An 18,710-nucleotide genomic window follows, 5' to 3' on the forward strand; every position below is an offset into this window, starting at 1 on the left:
AAAAACGTGCCTTTCAGTGTCAGAGGAGTTCTTCTTTGAACCAACACAGGAAAAAAAGTATGAAACTTAAGACTAGTAGTAAACACCTGGAAAGCTTTTAATTACTACTTATGTCTCAGAACGAGCTTGGAAACACATAAAGAAAACACAGAATAAGTGCTGAAAAGAGTGAACAAATTGAAGAAATGACATGAATTAAGCTTCAGGCGCTGATCAGAAACACCTTACAGAATGTTCTTGTCTTTTTAGAGGCTCTTCTGAAAAAGTCACACCTCTGTCTGAAAGATAAAAAAGTCGTACCTCATCTCATATCTTCGAAGCCTTTTGGGACTGGGTCACGAAGGTTGGTAGTTTTCGTTTTTTTTTTTAGGTTGTTTTTTTTTGTTTTTTGTACAGATACTTTGTTCAATACTCCTGGCCTGCTTCAAGTGCCGGCTGGACCCTCCAAACATCTGGTTAAAAACAACTAATGAAGAATAAATAAAAAAACCACAAAAAACATTTCCAAAGTTCAAGTTGGAAATGCACATAACACTAACATTTGATTTGCTTAAGAAATAAAAAAAAAACCAACTCAAACTCTTAGACCTCTAAAACCTAAACTGCAGATGCTCAATTTCACCGGTGGAAATTGTTTTGAGAATTAAAAAACGATTAGTTTTTTTAAGAGAAACAAACTCGGGTTGTGTTGACTTTAACAAGGGACACGTGGCGCCCTTGCTGGTCACTCACCTCTCGCAGCAGCGTCTGAGCTCTGGACTCTCTCCCCACGCCCGTGAAGTGTCCGTCTCCGAAAGTAGGGGCAGTACCTCCAGCTGAAGACAGACAGACACACTCATGTCAGGAGGGGAAACACGACAATATAACATTCTACACATCACAACCTCTTATAACGAAGTCTTCCTGCTTTGATATGAAATACATGTTTTTTTTCAGCTTTTTCTTCCTTTTTTAATTACTCGCACTTCCTGTGAGGATGAATATATGACCTGTCACCACCTGAACACAGATCACATCATTGTACACTCATAATGTGTGTCTCTATTCATTCAGTTCAAGTTATCAGTGAACTTATTAAATCACCAGCAACTATTTGGATCATGATATTAAACAAACCATCTGATAGCTCGAGTTGATTAAATCTGACACTGTCTCAAAAAAGGGCATTTGATGTTTTTGGATGTTTTCACTAATGAAATTAGAAAATAATCTGCATATTAATAGACCTTTTATGATCAGTGGAGGCAGCTCTATAACGAAACTTGACTGACAGCATGGGAGTGGTTGGAATGTGAGACTAAGTAGGTTTACTGGTACTTCGAAGTACTTAAACACAAACTGAATGGTCTGTTACTTACTTGAGTTTTCTATCCTGCTTCCCTCCATTTATCTGACAGCTTTGTTCTACACCAATAAAGATTTTACACAAAACATATGAAGTTTCATGAAATCTGTTTAGTCCATGAATCAGTGAGTGTACGGACAAAAAATGCTTGACACTCTTTGATGACGTCTGAAGTCATTTTACAGTTTGCTGCTTTCCCTTTGATCATTTGAATTTATTATTATATATTTAGAATAATGCCGAGGTTGGTCAAAACATCTGAAGGTGGGCATAGACTTCTGGGTAGTTGTGACATCATTTCTCACCATTTTCAGATTTTTTTTTTTTTTTTTTTTTAACAAACCAAACGATCAATCAAGGATTTATAGAGAAAATAACAATCATCCAATGAGTCACAGAGAACAGTCACATGGGACTGAGTATACTTTTACTGAAGTATTTACAGTGTGGTTCAGTACTTTTACTTTAGTAAAATATCTGTCACTTCCCCACAGCAGACTTACAATGAAGCTGTTTAACAGAAGGCATTCAGAAACACGATGACCATTAACTAAAACTAGTATTAACGTACGACTGCACCAAACAATACTTTATTTTATTATTGTGTTTGTTTCAGAAAAATGTTCATCCCAGTTCCAAGTTCTGTCCGACCAACAGTCTAAACAGCAAAGACATTCCATCATAGAGAAAAAACAAACGTTTCATTAGAGAGAGCTTGAACAAGAAAACATGTCTGTCATCAACTGATTGTTTCAGCTTTCAGGAAAGACCAAAGTGCAATCCCGACGTATCAGCTCATCATACAGCAAAGAGCAGTTGTCCTGAGGCAGTGGAGGACCATTATGTGGGTGCATGACAGCTCCCACTAGTGGACAACCAGAGGCTACAATGTGAAATTTAAAAAAAAGGTCCTGTGCAGACTCAGCGAGTGTGAGAAGTCCTGCAGGCTGAAGGTCACAGATAATCTGAAGGTAAATGTCGCACACAGATACGCGCTGTGGACCAAAACACACATCACAGAGGAGCGTTACATAAAGAGACAACAGTGTTTTCTAAAACCAAAAACACTCTGATCCTGAGTCCTGATGTGACATTTTTACATTACACGGTGATCAGTTAAAAATATAGAATGTTACCTCTATCACAGCAGGATGTCTGAATTCACATACAGGACCTGCCATTCCGTTTTTACGTTTTAATGGCTTGTTCCCGAACTTTTAACTCTTATCACATGATCTTCATCAGCCAATATACTACTTACATGTTCAGACGTTCACTTTCACAACACAAAATGAGGCAGAAGCGTTCTGTAGATCCCGTCAAAACTGAAGAAACTGCCCAACGATTGAAAACCGTGATGTAGCTGAAAGCTCGACGTAAGTTGACCTTGAGTTGAGAGTTGTTGTCAAACTGCTGATGAAACAACAGGTTCTGCTTTAATCTGAAACGTAAAATGAAAGTTTGGATGATAAGCAAAATGTTTAAGGGCTTCTTGTTCACTGGCTTCTTCTTAAACTTTGTCCATTGGCCACCATACAATCTCTGTGACTTGAATCCCAACTGTTTTCCAAAAACACTCCTCTATATTACACATAACTTAATTTAAATTAAAAACAATCTTTACAAAATATTACCAGTCAGATTTCTGATCTGACCATTTTTATCCAAACACTGAACCACACGTTTCCTTTCTCATCAGCAGCAGTTGTTTACGAGCCTCAGCTCTGACTGGAAGCCACAACAGGGAGAGCAGAGTCTAACGAGTTACCGATGACATATGAATATTTCCTATATTTTTAAGTCTCTGAAGGCTAGGCAGCAGGAAGTATTCAGACATTTACTCAGTAAAATACTCCATAAGTAAAAGTCCTGCACTGAAAATTCTATTTAATAAGTATGATCAAGAAAAATGTAGTTTAAGTTGTAAAGTAATCAAAGTAGTTCAAAAAACAACACACACACACACCACACACACACACACACACACACTATTATATGCATTCATGTAAAAACTGTTGGAGTATTTTGTATCAGACTGCAACATATGATTAATTTCTCCACTGATCGTTGTTTGCTTTGTAAGAAGTCAAAATGACACTCTCAGATGTTTGTCAAAAACCTCAAAATGATCAGTTAGCTGTAGTTTAGTCTTAAATTTAAATCTTCACATTTGAGTTTAAACTATGAAATGTTTCACGGTTTTGTTTGACTTCAAAAAGTAATCAGTTTCCAAAATCATTTGATTGATCTACTTTTAATATTTAAATGTGCTGTGTTCTTTTTAGTTTGTTTTCATGTGTAAACTAACTAAAGCTGTCGACAAATGGAGTGGGAGTACAAGAATAAGCAGCATACAATGGAATCGCATGTACTTCAATTTGTACTTGAGTAAGGTAAAAAAACATTCATGTCAGTAGAATCGTTTTTTTTTTGGTTTGTTTTTTACAGTCATTTCATTGTTCTTACATTCTGAAGAGATGAACTGTCCGACAGCCAGTGAGCCTCCGCCTCCCGACTCCACAAACTCCACCCTGACACGATTGTTGTCCTCCAGCACGGAGCCGCAGCCCATGCAGACGGCACACCACGCGCCGGGTCCACATCGATGTCAGTGCTGCCGCAGTTCTTACACGCTTGGAGCTCATGGTGTCGCACGGCAAGCCTCAAAGCCTGATGGGAAAAAGAAGTAAGACATGAGCTCCTGCTATTTCTTTAAAAAAAAAAAAAATGTATCTTGTTTGAACTTGAGCTGCTGTTCCCCTGATCCACAATTCTCTAATATTTTCCTGTTTTGCAGCCACTGATCGCAGTTTTGAACCGTTCATTTTACTCCCACTTCCTGTCTTTCCGTCACATCTTAGCTTGAACTAATCACGCATGTATATTAAAAATATTTTAGATCCCTTCACATACCACTCGAGGGTGGTATTTATAGTGGGAGGGATTAGTATAGTACATATGCCAATAATGACCTATACATACAAGTATAGACCAAGCGCCAACCTCCATGGCTGTGAAATGAAGCACGTAGGAAGAATGTCAAAAACTGCAGTTCCTCAAACATCCACTGAGGCTGGCTCCAGAAGTCAGTCAGTCTCCATAGTCCCCATGTTTAAATGTCCAACTTCACAGCAGAAATAAACATGTTTACAGCCTGGTACAAAAAACCGTTTTGGTCTCTGTAGCTTATTTCCCCGTTCAATTATGCAGAATTAACAGCGTGGCACTTTGACAGGTAGGTGCCGTCACGGGTGGCTTGTTTGAGCACTCAGACTCCATTCAGCCGCCCTCCAGGTCCAACAATGATCCCAGCTTTGTCAATTTTTTTTCTTTTATTAGCCAGGATGCAGGAAGAGGCTGGACTACCAAGAAGGTGGAGGCAGGAGAGCCGCCACTTTTGAGCTTCGAAATGACTCTTCAGAAACCTGGCGGTGACGTCACGCATACAGCATCTATTCTTTATCTGTCCGTGTGAGAGAAACGCCAAGGTAAGACTGAACACAGTGACTAATGCTGTGTCTTCCACTGTATCGTCCACACTGTCACTTCTGTTCAAGTACGCAGGTGGTGTCTCGTAATGGTCAACATAAGAGATTAACGATATGTAATGTATGTATGTGTATGTATGTATGTAGTTGTATGTAGTGTATGTATGTAGATGTATGTATGTATGTATGTATGTAGTATGATGTATGTATGTAACCTCCGGTGGCGGCCGCCATTTTGGATGTGGGCAAAGTAGGCTTTGTTCCCAGATACATTAGTGTGTGTGTGAATGGGTGTATAAGAGGCATTAACTTAAAGCCCCCACGGAGACTGCGCCTGGGCGGTCGCCCACATTGCCCATAGCTAAAACCGGCCCTGCTTGTTTAGTTTACGGGCAGATCTGCCACATCCAATGGCGACAGGTTAACGCATCGCAGCACGGACCAACCCGCTCAATGCGGCGTCTATGTATATAGTCTATGATCTATCCTAACTAAGGAGGAGTCTATTGGCGGAGAAGATGAATGGATAAGGACGGACTTTTAGGGGGAACATTTCATTTTACAAAAGTTGCCCGACGGTCGTTGGACAAAAACAAGGCAATTTGCACAGTTTGCAAAGCCGAATTTAAATTCCACAGAAAGTAACACGACTTTAACATATCACCTCAAGCAAAACACCCAGTTACACTACGGAGTGTGGCACTCTCAGATATTTTCCTATTCTGGCTTTTTTCTTTTGCACTGTGCATATGTGCACCTTAAGCCAATAAAAGAATGATTAAAATACTGTCTCTGTTGTGTTTTCTACATTAATTTGATCATTTTACATAATAAAATTCATTAAGCTTCAGTCTCAGAAAATGCATTAATTTATTGATACATTTATTGATAGATTAATCGCGATTAATTACAGAATTTTGTGATTAATTAGTTAATTTTTTTTAATCGATTGACAGCCCTTATATATAGATATATATATATATATATATATATATATAATATATATATTATTATATATTAGATATATATAGATATCTCTATATAATATATATATTATATATATAGTGTTGTATGTATAAGAGACATTAACTTAAAGAACTTTGTAGAAAGGCGCTTTATGAAGTTCAGTCCATTTGCTTGTATTAGTTTACGGGCAGATCTGCCACATCCAATATGGCGGATGCGTTAACGTATGGCAGCAACGGACCAACCTGCTCAATGAGGCGTCTGTGTATATATGTCTGTGTATATATGTCTATGTATATATGTCTGTGTATATATGTCTATGGAAGTAACAGGGGTAAGAACAGTAAAGAGGAATTCCAGTCCAACACCATTTGTGTTGCAAAAATACTATGTCACTGACATTACCTCAGGAAAATAATAAAACAGCTGTCTATTCATTTTGGGAGTGAACGGAGTTGTTGCTGGTTTGTATTCTATTAATAAAGTTTGATTGACTTATCTGACTGTTTTGTTGACATTCCCTTTAGCGCAGCTGCATCTAGTGGATGCATAACGCAACCCCAGCCACTACTGTAGCTTCTATTCTGTTCCGCCTTATAATGCGGTGCGCCCTATATATGAAAACAGTTTTAAAATAGGCCATTCATTGAAGGCGCGCCTTATAATCGATGCGCCTTATAGTGCGGAAAATACGGTAACTTTAACAGGTGAGCTGTATATAAATTCACCCTCAGTACAGTTGTCATGAACGGGGAAATTAGCTACAGAGACCAAAACAGTGTTTTGTACCAGGCTGTAAACATGTTTATTTCTGCTGTGAAGTTGGACATTTGAACATGGGGACTTATGGAGACTGACTCACTTCTGGAGCCAGCCTCGAGTGGACGAGAAGAGGAACTGCAGGTTTCAATTCAGCATGGGCTTCATTTTCCAGCAGCTGGGAAGGTGAAGGTGAAGGTGAAGGTGATGGTGATGGTGATGGTGAAGGTGATGGTAGTTGGTGACAAAAGCTGCCACCATGCATCAACCTGCCTCCAACATTAGCCAATCACGCAATTCAACTGCAATAGCCACGTTTCGACCAGTGGAGGGAGCTGTGCAAACCTTTAGAAACGATGAATGAATTCAGTAACTTTGCAATAAACTGACAGGATCTGGACATGAAGCGACCAACAACAGGACTGAATACCCGCATAATCTGAGGGTTTAGTTACTCTTTGAATAAAGTATCCGAGTACTTGTTCCAGCAGTCAGCTGGTCCTCTCTGATCCTCCAGCAGTGATTGTGCACAACCTCCCCGGCTGCTCTGCTCCGTTAGCCGGCCAGCTACGTGGCACTGCTCAGCACCCGGCGGCGAGCTCAGGGTCTTCCCATCTGCTAGCCCGATGGCGAGTCCTGCAGGCTGGACACGCCGAACCACAGCCCGCGAGTCGTGTCACTTGTTCCGTGTGCCTCGGGTTTAACTGGCTGTTTTTCGGTGACAGCAGGAGCCTCGAAGCTCTCACATGGAGCCGCTGACAGCGGAGGACTGGGAGCTAACTGTGCGCCGCTAGCCGGCAACACCGAGCCCGCAGCGTGGACGCGACTTCACGAGTGTCCGACAAACGTGGCAGCCTCACGTTAAACACACATGCTGACATGCTGTGTGTGTGTGTGTGTGTGTGTGTGTGCGTGTGTCGGTGTGCGTACCTTCAGTCCGGTGAAGTCACACAGTAGCCGCCTGCAGCCACGCTGAGACGCGTGTCAGCCTCCTCGTCGCAGTGTTTTCTGCACTATCTCCGTTTCCCACAGTGTTTCTCATTGACTGGGAGGCTTATCGCATTGTCACCGTGGTCTTTAGAGCACAGACAGCACCGTGCCGGCTCCCAGAGCTCCGGTTAATGCCGTAATACCGCTGCAACGCGCAACAACACACCCAACATGTGCGTTTGATGCTGGGGAGACACGGGCGAGACCAACTCGGTGTGGAGGGGTGGCGCGATGTCAACATTTAGTTTCATTTAAATGATCATAATAAAAGTGGGTTATTTTGGTTTACAAACGTTAAATGAACCTTTTTTGTGAGTTTGATGTTTGGATGTCAGAAAAATGTAAGCTTTGCATGTAAAGAGTTAAAGCCGGTGACAGAAACCCCTCCCCATATGATGGCACTTCTTACGTCGCTGCTTTTAAATGAACAGTTATGTTTAATGGGTACTGGGAATCAAATCAAATCAAATACAAATACACTCCTTTATTCGACAGTTTTAATCACTAGTTTCTTTGCACATTCACAATATAAATCTACTAATTAAATAATGATGATGATAAATCATGGTGTATAACTGAATTAAGCGATCAATATATAAGACAATTATAGAAATATAGCATATATATATATATAAATATATAAAATATAGACATTTTTCGACGACCTTCTCCTGATCACTTTTACGTTTACGTTGACCTTCCACAGGGCCTCTGAAAGAAAGACAGAAAATCAGTGAAGTACACTGCTGACAACTGTCAGGACATTATTTTCATTTCCACAATGAATGAATGTTTGTGTGTGCAAATTGTCAATGAATGGAGTCATATTTGAATGTTTTTTTTTAAATTATTTTTATTATTTATTGTTTCCTTTGAAGCAACAATACAACCTATACACAAAAGAAACTACAGCACAGTCCGCAAACATACTGAAATATGTGTTTGACAATAGTTACTCCCTCTCACCCCCCACCCACATTTGAATGTTAAAAGTTTACCTGCGAGAGGACTGTCCTTTCAAAGTTACTGTGTCATCTTTTGATGAATCAGTCTTGTAGGACACACCGGATGAAGTCGACCATTGATTGGTTCTGTTAGACAAAAGACAACAAGAAGACATCACTCACAAAGTTCACTCAGAGTTTAGTGTGTTGAGTGTGTTGTTGTGTAGTGGTCTACTATTCTGTTATGACCAGATTATTCAAGGACAATAGGAACAGTATGAGGGGTATATAATATGATGTGGGTGTGTGTATGCAAAGTGTTAAAGAATGCAGTTACATTTGAATGTTAGTAAAAGTTTACATGCGAGTGAAATTTACTGTGTCATCTTTTGATGAATCAGTCTTGTAGACAGACTGGACGAACACGAGCAGCAGGCTGCTAAGTTAAATATACAGTATACCTGGTTATCCATCCAGACACAGGAACTGATACAGAAGCTAAGAAGAAGAGGAGGGGGTTTCGTGTTTCAGTTAGTGGGGTGAGACTATGGAACAGGTTGACCATAGAGTTGAAGCAATGTCCGAACAAGACACAGTTTAAAATGAGGTACAGGGATGAGGGAGTTGTTGGGTAGCACTAAGGGTTATGAGGTTATTGTCTCCTTTGTTTTGTTTTTTTGTTTTTTTATTGTTTCTCTTCATGCATGTGTCTGTGTGTGTGTGTGTGTGTGTGTGTGTGTGTGTGTGTGTGTGTGTGTGTGTGTGTGTAGGTGTAGGTGTGTATTGTATTAAGTATGCAGGTTTTATTTTGTTAATTTTTTTGTTTTTTTGTTGCCGTGTTTTTTGTAATACAAAGTCAGGAATATATTGTATTTATCTTTAAGTATCAGAAATAATTAAACAAGTTGCAAGGAAGATTGGTATTGTGACTCATTATTTAAAGAGAAGGGGTGGGAGTTTATAAGTTATTCTTCTTCTCACTCCTTTTCGAAAATGTATTTCTATGTTTAAATGTTTTGCCTTACTTTTATTTTTTGCATATTCGAAATAAACACTTTTTTTTAAAAAAAGAAGACGTCAGAAAACTTCAGAGTTGATTCTGTTGATTTCTCTCCAATTATGATTAGATTATTCAAGGACAACTGGAACATTATAAGGGCTATAGATGATAATATTTTGCAGAAATCTAAGTTGATTTGACTGATTCTGTCTGTGTCAATGTGAGTGAAATCAATTTAGTGTAAATCTGATCAACTCAAAACAATGGATCTTTGAACTAGAAATAGATTGTACAGACAAAACAATAATGATTTGTAAATAATGTTACAAACCAATACATCAGATCTGGTGTGAGGTTTTGTTCTCCCAAGGTATGTTGAGTTCAGGACAGTCCAATCTCTGCAGCTCTGAGCTGGAACACAATACACACACACACACACACACACACACACACACAGCTTCCTTGTGTTTTCCCGTCTGTCTGTCACATTTGAAGGTTAGTAAAAAAAAAACACGACTTGTGAAAAGACTGTCTGTGAAAATTGTGGATCTAGATGAGTCTGATATGGGTCTGCTGGACAAGACAGAAAGAGCACCAGGTTGGTGAGTTAGATTGTAATCCATCTCTCCTCTTGTTGAAGTGGTTTCCCTCTCCTTCTCACTTTAACATGAAATATGATTACATTATCAAGGATGATAGGAACAGTATGAGGGGTATATGGGGTGACATTTGCAGAAAATAAAGTTGATTTTACTTTTCTTTGTGTGACTTTCTGTCGACATGAGCAAATCAATTAGTGGAAATAAGATCATCTAAAAAGCTTGAACTGTATCGCACAGACAGACAGTGTGTCCTTTGGTACTGAAATGATAAAGTGACACAATGATGACTTATTGTAGAAGAAGTCTCTGTGTGTCTGTCAGGGGTCAGAGGGAGAGAGCAGGAGAGGTTTTGCTCTTCAGTCTTTGTCTGAATCTGTAGGACCTCTAACATCACATGTATGATGTCTGTCTTCTCTCGTCAGATCGCTTCCCTCTTTCAGGTTTTGGTTTTGTCATCCTGAGGCGTTTAGATGAAAGTCTTTATGAGGCAAAACCAGGAAATTAGGAGAAATATTAAGTAAATGACCGAATTGTTTCAAATGTGGAGAGGAGCCCTGGAAAAACATGACTACTCCATGCAGAGTACACAATACAGTCGTATATATATATATATATATATATATATATATCTATTCATATTATATATAATATATGGTGTGTGTGTGTGTGTGTGTGTGTGTGATATAAGGACTTACAATAATGAGAGTAGATTGTGTACACTAGAGGGGCAACAATGAGATGACCCCCAAAACAGGAATGGTTTTACAGGTGGAGGCTGCTGATAGTTTTTTCCCTGTTCATCTTTTCTGACCAATTTCTCATCAGTTTTGCATTTGGCTAGGGTCAGTGTCACTACAGTTAGCATGGTGCAGTACCTGGACCCTACAGAGGTTGCACAGGTAGTCCAACTCCTCTAGGGTGGCACATCAATATGGGCCATTGCTAGAAGGTTTGCTGTGTCTCCCAGCACAGTCTCAAGAGCATGGAGGAGATTCCAGGAGACAGGCAGTTACTCTAGGAGAGCTGGACAGGGCCTTAACCCACCAGCAGGACCAGTATCTGCTCCTTTGTGCAAGGAGGAACAGGATGAGCACTGCCAGAGTCCTACAAAGACCTACAGGAGGCCACTGGTGTGAATGTCTCTGACCAAACAATCAGAAACAGACTTTATGAGGGTGGCCTGAGGGCCCGACGTCCTGTACTGGACCCTGTGCTCACTGCCCGGCACCATGGAGCTCGACTGGCATTTGCCACAGAACACCAGAATTGGCAGGTCTGCCACTGGCACTCTGTGATTTCACAGATGACAACAGGTTCAACCTGAGCACATGTGATAAACATGAATGGGTCTGGAGACGCCGTGGAGAACATTATGCTGCCTGGTGGGTGGTGGGTCAGTGATGGTCTTGGGAGGCATATCCCTGGAAGGACACGCAGACCTCTGCAGGTTAGACAACGGAACCCTGACTGCTATTAGGCATCACCATGAAATCCTTGGACCCATTGTCAGACCCTACACTGGTGCAGTGAGTCCTGGTTTCCTCCTGGTGCACGACAATGCCCAGCCTCACGTGGCGAGAGTATGCAGGCAGTTCCTGGAGGATGAAGGAATTGATACCATTGACTGACCCCTATGCTCGACTGACCTAAATAGAACACCTCTTGGTCATTATGTTTTGGTCCATCCGACACTGCCTGGTTGCACCTCAGACTGTCCAGGAGCTGAGTGATGCCCTGGTCCAGATCTGGGAGGAGATCCTCCAGGACACCATCCGTCGTCTCATTGGGAGCATGCCCCGACATTGTCAGGCATGCATACAAGCATGTGGAGGCCATACAAACTACTGAGTACCATTATGAGTTGCTACAAAGACATTTTGGCAAAATGGACGAGCCTGCCACATCATTTTGTTGCTTTGATTTTGGGGATGTCTTTGAATTCAGCCCTCTGTAGGTTGATAGTTTTCACTTCCATTAATGATGTGGCATCCTTTGTTCTTAACACATTACCCAGTCCATATCAGGAAAAATATCCAGCATGATTTCTTTTCCCATTGAGATCTGATGTTTTCAAAGTGTCCCTTTAATTTTTTGAGCAGTGTAGATATGTATCACAATAAATCAAGAGTTCTAGTTTGCTTTTCAATGTTTGATTTATTGTGATACCTCCATATTAGAGAGAGAGGGTTTTATCTCAGGACCAAACATTTTCTTTCCTTTTTTGTATTCCCTTCATGCTCTCTCCTTTCTTTTACTTCCTTTCTCTCCCTCTGCCTCTTGTGTATGTGTTAATCTGTCTCTGTCTTTCTTTAGTTGCAGGACTGGTGTGTGTTGTCTCTGTCTTCTCTATCCTTCTGAGCCAAAACCCCTGCTCAGCACCAAAGAGCAGACAGACACAGAAAGATTTTCTTGCAAGCTGAAGTTTTCTTTTTTCTAGTGCAGTGTTTCTGATTCAAATGATCAGCTCGTCATCAAGCTCTGCAGTGGCCTGATAATGAGCCACTCATTTGAATCAGGTGTGTTGGAGCAGGAAACATCTAAAACATACAGGGCAGTGGTCCCCGAGGACCAGGATTGAGAAACGCTGATCTAGTGTACTTGAAATCAGCCTGAATGGCTTTGCAGATATCCACCTGAGAACCGCTGCAGTGCATTTCAATGAGTCGTGTTTTCCAAAGTGAATGTTTTGTATTTCTCCTCTGGTGAAAGGGAAAAACATGACATGACATGAGGATGTGTTTGTCCTCATATTTGCTGCAGGTATACAGATCAGCAAAGGAGCCAGTCTCGATGTACTCGTGGTGTTTGCGTCTAACTCTATGGAGCTACAACAGGCCTGGCTCTGCATCACTATGAAACCCCTCAGCAGCACAGACAGTGTGTGTGTGTGTGTGTGTTTTGTCTGCAATGAAAGACAATATGTGTCTATGCTTAGCCTCAGAAAACTTTCCAGACATTCAGTAAAGCTCATTAGCTTCTTCTGTTCCTATATGCAGCTCAGTTTCTGCATAGCCTGACACTGTGAACTAAATGAAGAGTAGCTAATACAGCTGGCAAGTGTTGAAGAGTTCAGTGCAGACAGACCATCAGGCTTGTTATCAGCACAGTTCAAAAGTCAGCATCTGTGATTGTATGGGGGCATTGTAATGGCATGATGGGTAACCTGCACGCGTGTGAAGGCTAATATGGAAGAACTGACACATTGTTTGATGGGAGAAATCATTCAGACTGATTTAGTAACTATAAAAAATGTTGAAATCATTAATAAACTTTAAGAGGGGAAGCTTCTATATTCCCATCGTGCAATACGATGGTATACCTGAATATTTCAGTTATGTTGCAGTTAAAAAGCTGTCCATCAGAGGGCAGTGTTAGCTTTCTTCCCCTTGTGCAGTCTGGATCCTCCATTTCCTTTCTGTTTCTATACCATATTTTGATCATTTGATTTTATTAAGTCCTCCTTAATGCACAATGACTAACCTTAATTAGTGTTCCTCCTGAGCTGTTACAGTCTCTTTGATAGATGGAATCACCTCTTTGTGTCTCTGGCTGCAGTGGTAAGACAGAAACACAAAACTGTGCACTAACAGACTGGAACTTTGGGAGACAGACTCTTGATTTGTGTAACCTGAAGTCTGAGATTAACTTCAGATGAACTTTTGAATGCATTATCGCAATGACTGCAGAGTGTGAAAGAACCTCTAAAAGACAACTTTAGTCAAGAACAGTGATGCAGGATTTGTTCTTTTTATTGTGAAATAAGCTGCAACAATGCAAAGTATGACAAAGACAAACATCAGAAACAAAAAAGACATGATGAATGCAACATGAGCTCAAGCTGGTGGGTAAAGTAAACAGAGGTATAATACAGTAAGCTGTAAGGGACAAAATTTGGAGGCCGAGCCAAAACAAGATGTAAAAAGATTACAACTAATAACTAATAAGCAGTTTAAGCCCAGTATGTGCTGGCTGTAAGGCAGGCACCAGGTCCAGTCACCAGTGGAGTGGCTCAAGGCACAGATGCTGCAGCGGTGTGACAGAAAGCAATAATCAATCATCTTTGTTTTCTTCAATTTTGAGGTTGATGTAAATGGTAAATGGACTGTACTTATATAGCACCTTTCTAGTATTCCGACCACTCACAGTGCTTTTACACTACATATCTCATTCACCCATTCACACACATTCATACACTGATGGCACTGGCTACAAGGCAAGGTGCCAACTGGCATTTGATGGCACAGCCTTCAGGAACAATTTGGGATTCAGTATCTTGCCCAAGGACACTTGGACACGCAGACTGGAGGAGCCGGGATTGAACCACAGATTATCTGATTAGTGGATGACCTTCTTGAGCCACAGCTGCTGTGTGCTGGAGAGCAACCCCCCCAGAACCTTTGGAGGGGGCTGACCATCCGAGAGAATAATAAACATGGTTTTATTTTTTATTTTTGTTGGTGTGGTTTATCTAAAATTCTTGAAATATGTTTAGTGATTTTCAAAATAGAGAAAAGAGAGAAATATATATACCTATAAAATGAAAAAGAGGAAAAAACACTGCACATCAAGCATTATAACAATATTTCATGGTCATGAAATGATTATCTACTATACACGGAATACAAAAGCAAAAAAATAAATAAAATAATAAAATAAAATAAATAATACCAGTAAAATAAATAGGTCAGCAGACATATACGAGATCATACTTTTGTATGCACTGTGAGGTTTCGTACAATAGCCAGTGTCTATTGGCTCACATTTTTAAGGTAATTCAGTACTGGGTCCCATGTTTTATTGAACGTATCCCCTCTATCTTCATTGTAGAATCTAAATCTCTCCAGGTGTAAAGTGTTTGACAGTTCTTCCAGACACTTCCAGAAAATCAGCTTTTTGTGATCACCATCCCAAATTGAACTGCTCTCTCTTCAATTTATTAACAGAAGAAAAGGACACTAATGGCCCCTGAATGGCAACCAGAGGGTTGGTGCCAGATTTTTACCAAAAGTCTCTGAAAAACACTGAAAGAATACATTTCCAAATAAAATAAGTTATACATGCCCAGAATGAATGTGCTAGAGTTCCTATTGACTAAAATTCATTTTTATTATTGGTATCGATCCGATACCAAATAAATGCAGACAGCGCCGGTCCTGGCCACATTTGCGCCCTGGTTATTTTCTGCATAGTTGGTATATAATGGAAAATTGTTAAATTAATCTCACTTGACCACGTCATTACATGGTCTCGTGCTTTTGGTGAAGAGCAGTCAGCGTGTGCATGTGCAAGCGTTACATGCAAAGCGCAAAGGACAAAAATGATGGAAGAAATGGACCTTTAGCAACTCCTAACCTTCTGGTTGGAGGGGCACACGGTATGGACATTTTATTGTAATTCTTTGTTTATGTGCAAGATGTGTTTTTGCTTTAATATGTATGTAATAAGTTTAAGTTAAGAAATTCATAGAAACATGGCTGTTTCACTGATGTATGTTTGCCACTGTGTATTTCATTGCAGTGTTCACGGTGGTCTTGGGCGTTTTAAACAGAAAATCCCTGCAATAAACGTTTGAACCATCAGTCGGATCATTGCACCTTTATCCACCAGTAAAGAAAAGTTGGGAGCGGCTACAGTGAACGCGTAGACCGGGCGTGTGCAACTCAGCCCGAGGCCAGAGAACATCGAGAGATTTCACGCGCTGAATGCATGCTGTAAACTCGTCAAGCTACGTCAAGATGGACGAGAGAGGGGAAGGAAAGACCGTCGCAGCCTGAAGATGACAGCTCGTCGGCACGAGGAAGACTTCAAGTCGTCGAAAGCTTCAAGAAAATTCAGCTCGTCTTTCGACCTCAGAAAGCTACGCGGACCCAACTGCAGTGACTTGCAAAATATAGCGTCGGCTCTGCCACGAGGACAAGGGGCAACAGCGCGCGCCGTGGTCGTGAGTGGATTCAGCAGGCCCTTGGCTTTCAGGTTTTCCCCAGTCAATAAGAAACGAACATTATAACTGGTACATACTGAAATAATTGTGAAAGGCCATTGTGTGCATATTTTGTGTGAATGTTTCACACAAAATATGTGTTTAACTCCTCTGCTTTTTATGTTTGATTTAACATGTGTGTGTTTGGTATTTGCATTTAAATGTGAGGAGTATTTGTAGTATAAGTTCTACAAAAAGGTTTAGGATTTAATTACTACTTCATAGCGTATTACAATAGTTCAGAAAACGGAAGCAGGTAAAGAAAATGCTCTTGTACTTGAGGGAGTAATACAGGCTCTTGAAGAAGAAAAAATAGAATTACAAACCAAGTTAGACACTGAAACAGATGCTGAATTAAGAGAAGAAATAACAAAAACGCTGACTGAAATTGTATGTCTGCAAACTCAAAGTGTAGTGAGCCAGGAACCAACTTTTCAACCTGAAGAACTAAATACTCAACCTGAGCAATCTAGGCGATCAGAAAGAGATCGAAAACCAACGAAAGGTGGCTGCCTATGCTAAAGATGAGAGTGCAAAAAAGGAAGAAAGTTCATGTTAACTTATGTAAGCTTTAAAGGTGATGAGGTTAGTACACCAGGAGCAAACTTAAAGAAGAATGTGACAAAGAGGAACTTGAAGGTATGATCACTACTTTGGAAGAATACGAGTCACACTTAAAGCAGGTGTATGAAAGCTTACGTTCGTTGACAACGCCAAGTCAGACATAAGACGGCGAATGGATAGCTGCACTTCAGTAACTAAAGAAGTAGTTGCTCTACTGAAAATGCGCTGCTCAGAAGTAGGCAAAGAGTTTGATGCAGTTGCAGTAAAACAATCACTCTCTAAACTACTTCAGAGAGATGAAGCGAGATCGATATATGGATCCACTGTATCAAGGGTGGGTGCAGATAGCATAGCAGAAAGTCAGGTTTCAATAAAGAGAGCAGAAGCAGCAGCACGCTTAGCATCAAAACGTGCAGAAATAAACAGAGAGTGTGAAATAGCTGCACAAAGAAAGGAAGTGTTTGAACAGCAAGAAAAATTGAAAATGCTGGAAAATCAAAGGGATCTGGAGCTATGCAAGCTGAATACATGTTTATGCAGAGGAGAAATGAAAATGAATGTGCTGAAATAGGGGAGAAGAAGAAAGAATAACTCTGCCTCCAAGTCAGCCACAAGGAAAAGAAAAGAAGTAACTCTGCCTCCAATAATCTCCAAACATGGCATAATACAGCTCCGTATGCTCAGATTCCCCAGGGCACATCAGGCACTCCTCATTCTGAAAAACAATCAGAGCAAAAATTGAGTGAACCGTTACTAGTGCAAGCCTTCAAAGACTCTCTGACATAACAAGGCTTCCGGCACCTGACGCGTCCGTGTTTTACTGGTGATCTCTCAAATTCACTGAATGGCGGACCAGCTTTAAAGCGGTGATTGAGACTCCGTCAAACTCCAGCACATAGACTGTTTTATCTCAGAAATACATAAGCGGAGATGCACTGTCTGTGCTAGAAGGAACTTTTACAGAGTGATGATGAAGCATATACACAAGCATGGATGCACTGACAAGCGCTATGGCCACCCATTCATAGTGCAAAGAGCTTTCAGAGGTAACTTAGTGCTGCCACGATAGGACCAAAAGAGCCACTAAAAGTTAAGACTTCAGTGATTTCCTTGTGTCGTGCAAAAAATGCAATGCCTCACATATCAGGTCTGAAAGTGCTGGATGATTGTGATGACTGCTCCAGAAACTTCCTGATTGGGCAACAGCTCGATGGAATCGAATTGTCACCAAGGAATTGGATGATGGCAAGCCATATCCAAGCTTTGAACAGTTCTCAAACTTCTTAGCCGAGGAGGCACGCATTGCCTGCAACCCGGTGTCCTCACTTCACGCTTTGAAAAGGATAGAGGAGAAAGCAGGCACAGAAGTGAAACGCATCAAAGCCAGAACCCTAGTAACAACAACAAAGGTTGCTGAAGGGAAAGGTCACCCAGCTAAGGTTCAGTGAATCAGCAGGGCTTGACAGTTGATCCATCTGCACCTCAACTAAGAGGCAATAAATGCCTATGTGTCAGAAGAACCACTTCATTACAATGTGAAAGGTTTGCTGCTCTGACACTTGATGACAAGAAAGCGTTCATCAAAACCAACAATATGTGCTCGCCTGCTTGAGGTTGGACATGTTGCAAGGATTGTCGTAAAGGGCTACTTGTATGTTTGTAGAAAGAGCCATCCACTCCGTTGCATGACAAACCGGCTCCAGAAGAAAAGCTTGAAGCAGGTCAACAGCAGACAGTTCTTCTACTTACTTTGTGTAGTGTGATATGCCACCTTCTGACCGCACATCAATGTAGTCCCAGTGTGGTGTCTAGTGATGTCAAAAATAGCCAGGAAATATTGGTATATGCTTTGCTAGACACACAAAGTAGCAACACATTCATTTCTGAAGATGTGTGTGGACAACTTGAGGCACACACTGAACCTGTTAAACTCAGGCTGTCAACAATGACTGGCAGGTCAATAGTGAATTGTCACAGAGCCAGTGGTTAAGGTCAGAGGATACAGTTCCAAGAATGCATTTAATTACCACCAGTATAACTCAGAGATATCCCGTTGAGATAAGACCAGCATT

At 40.8% G+C, this 18,710-nt stretch overlaps 1 protein-coding gene across 1 annotated transcript in view; it reads right to left on the reverse strand.

The window, feature by feature from the left end:
- brf1a (BRF1 general transcription factor IIIB subunit a) overlaps nt 1-7,772 on the reverse strand; it is a 121,220-nt gene extending 113,448 nt beyond the window's left edge. Inside the window, exon 1 of the mRNA XM_027278701.1 lies at nt 7,489-7,772. The gene's annotated coding sequence lies outside the window, so the exon portion shown is untranslated. The remainder of the gene's footprint in view (nt 1-7,488) is intronic.
- Between the last annotated feature and the right edge of the window lie 10,938 nt (nt 7,773-18,710).

The sequence above is a fragment of the Larimichthys crocea genome, chromosome V, assembly GCF_000972845.2.
Source record: "Larimichthys crocea isolate SSNF chromosome V, L_crocea_2.0, whole genome shotgun sequence".
NCBI lineage: Eukaryota > Metazoa > Chordata > Actinopteri > Sciaenidae > Larimichthys > Larimichthys crocea.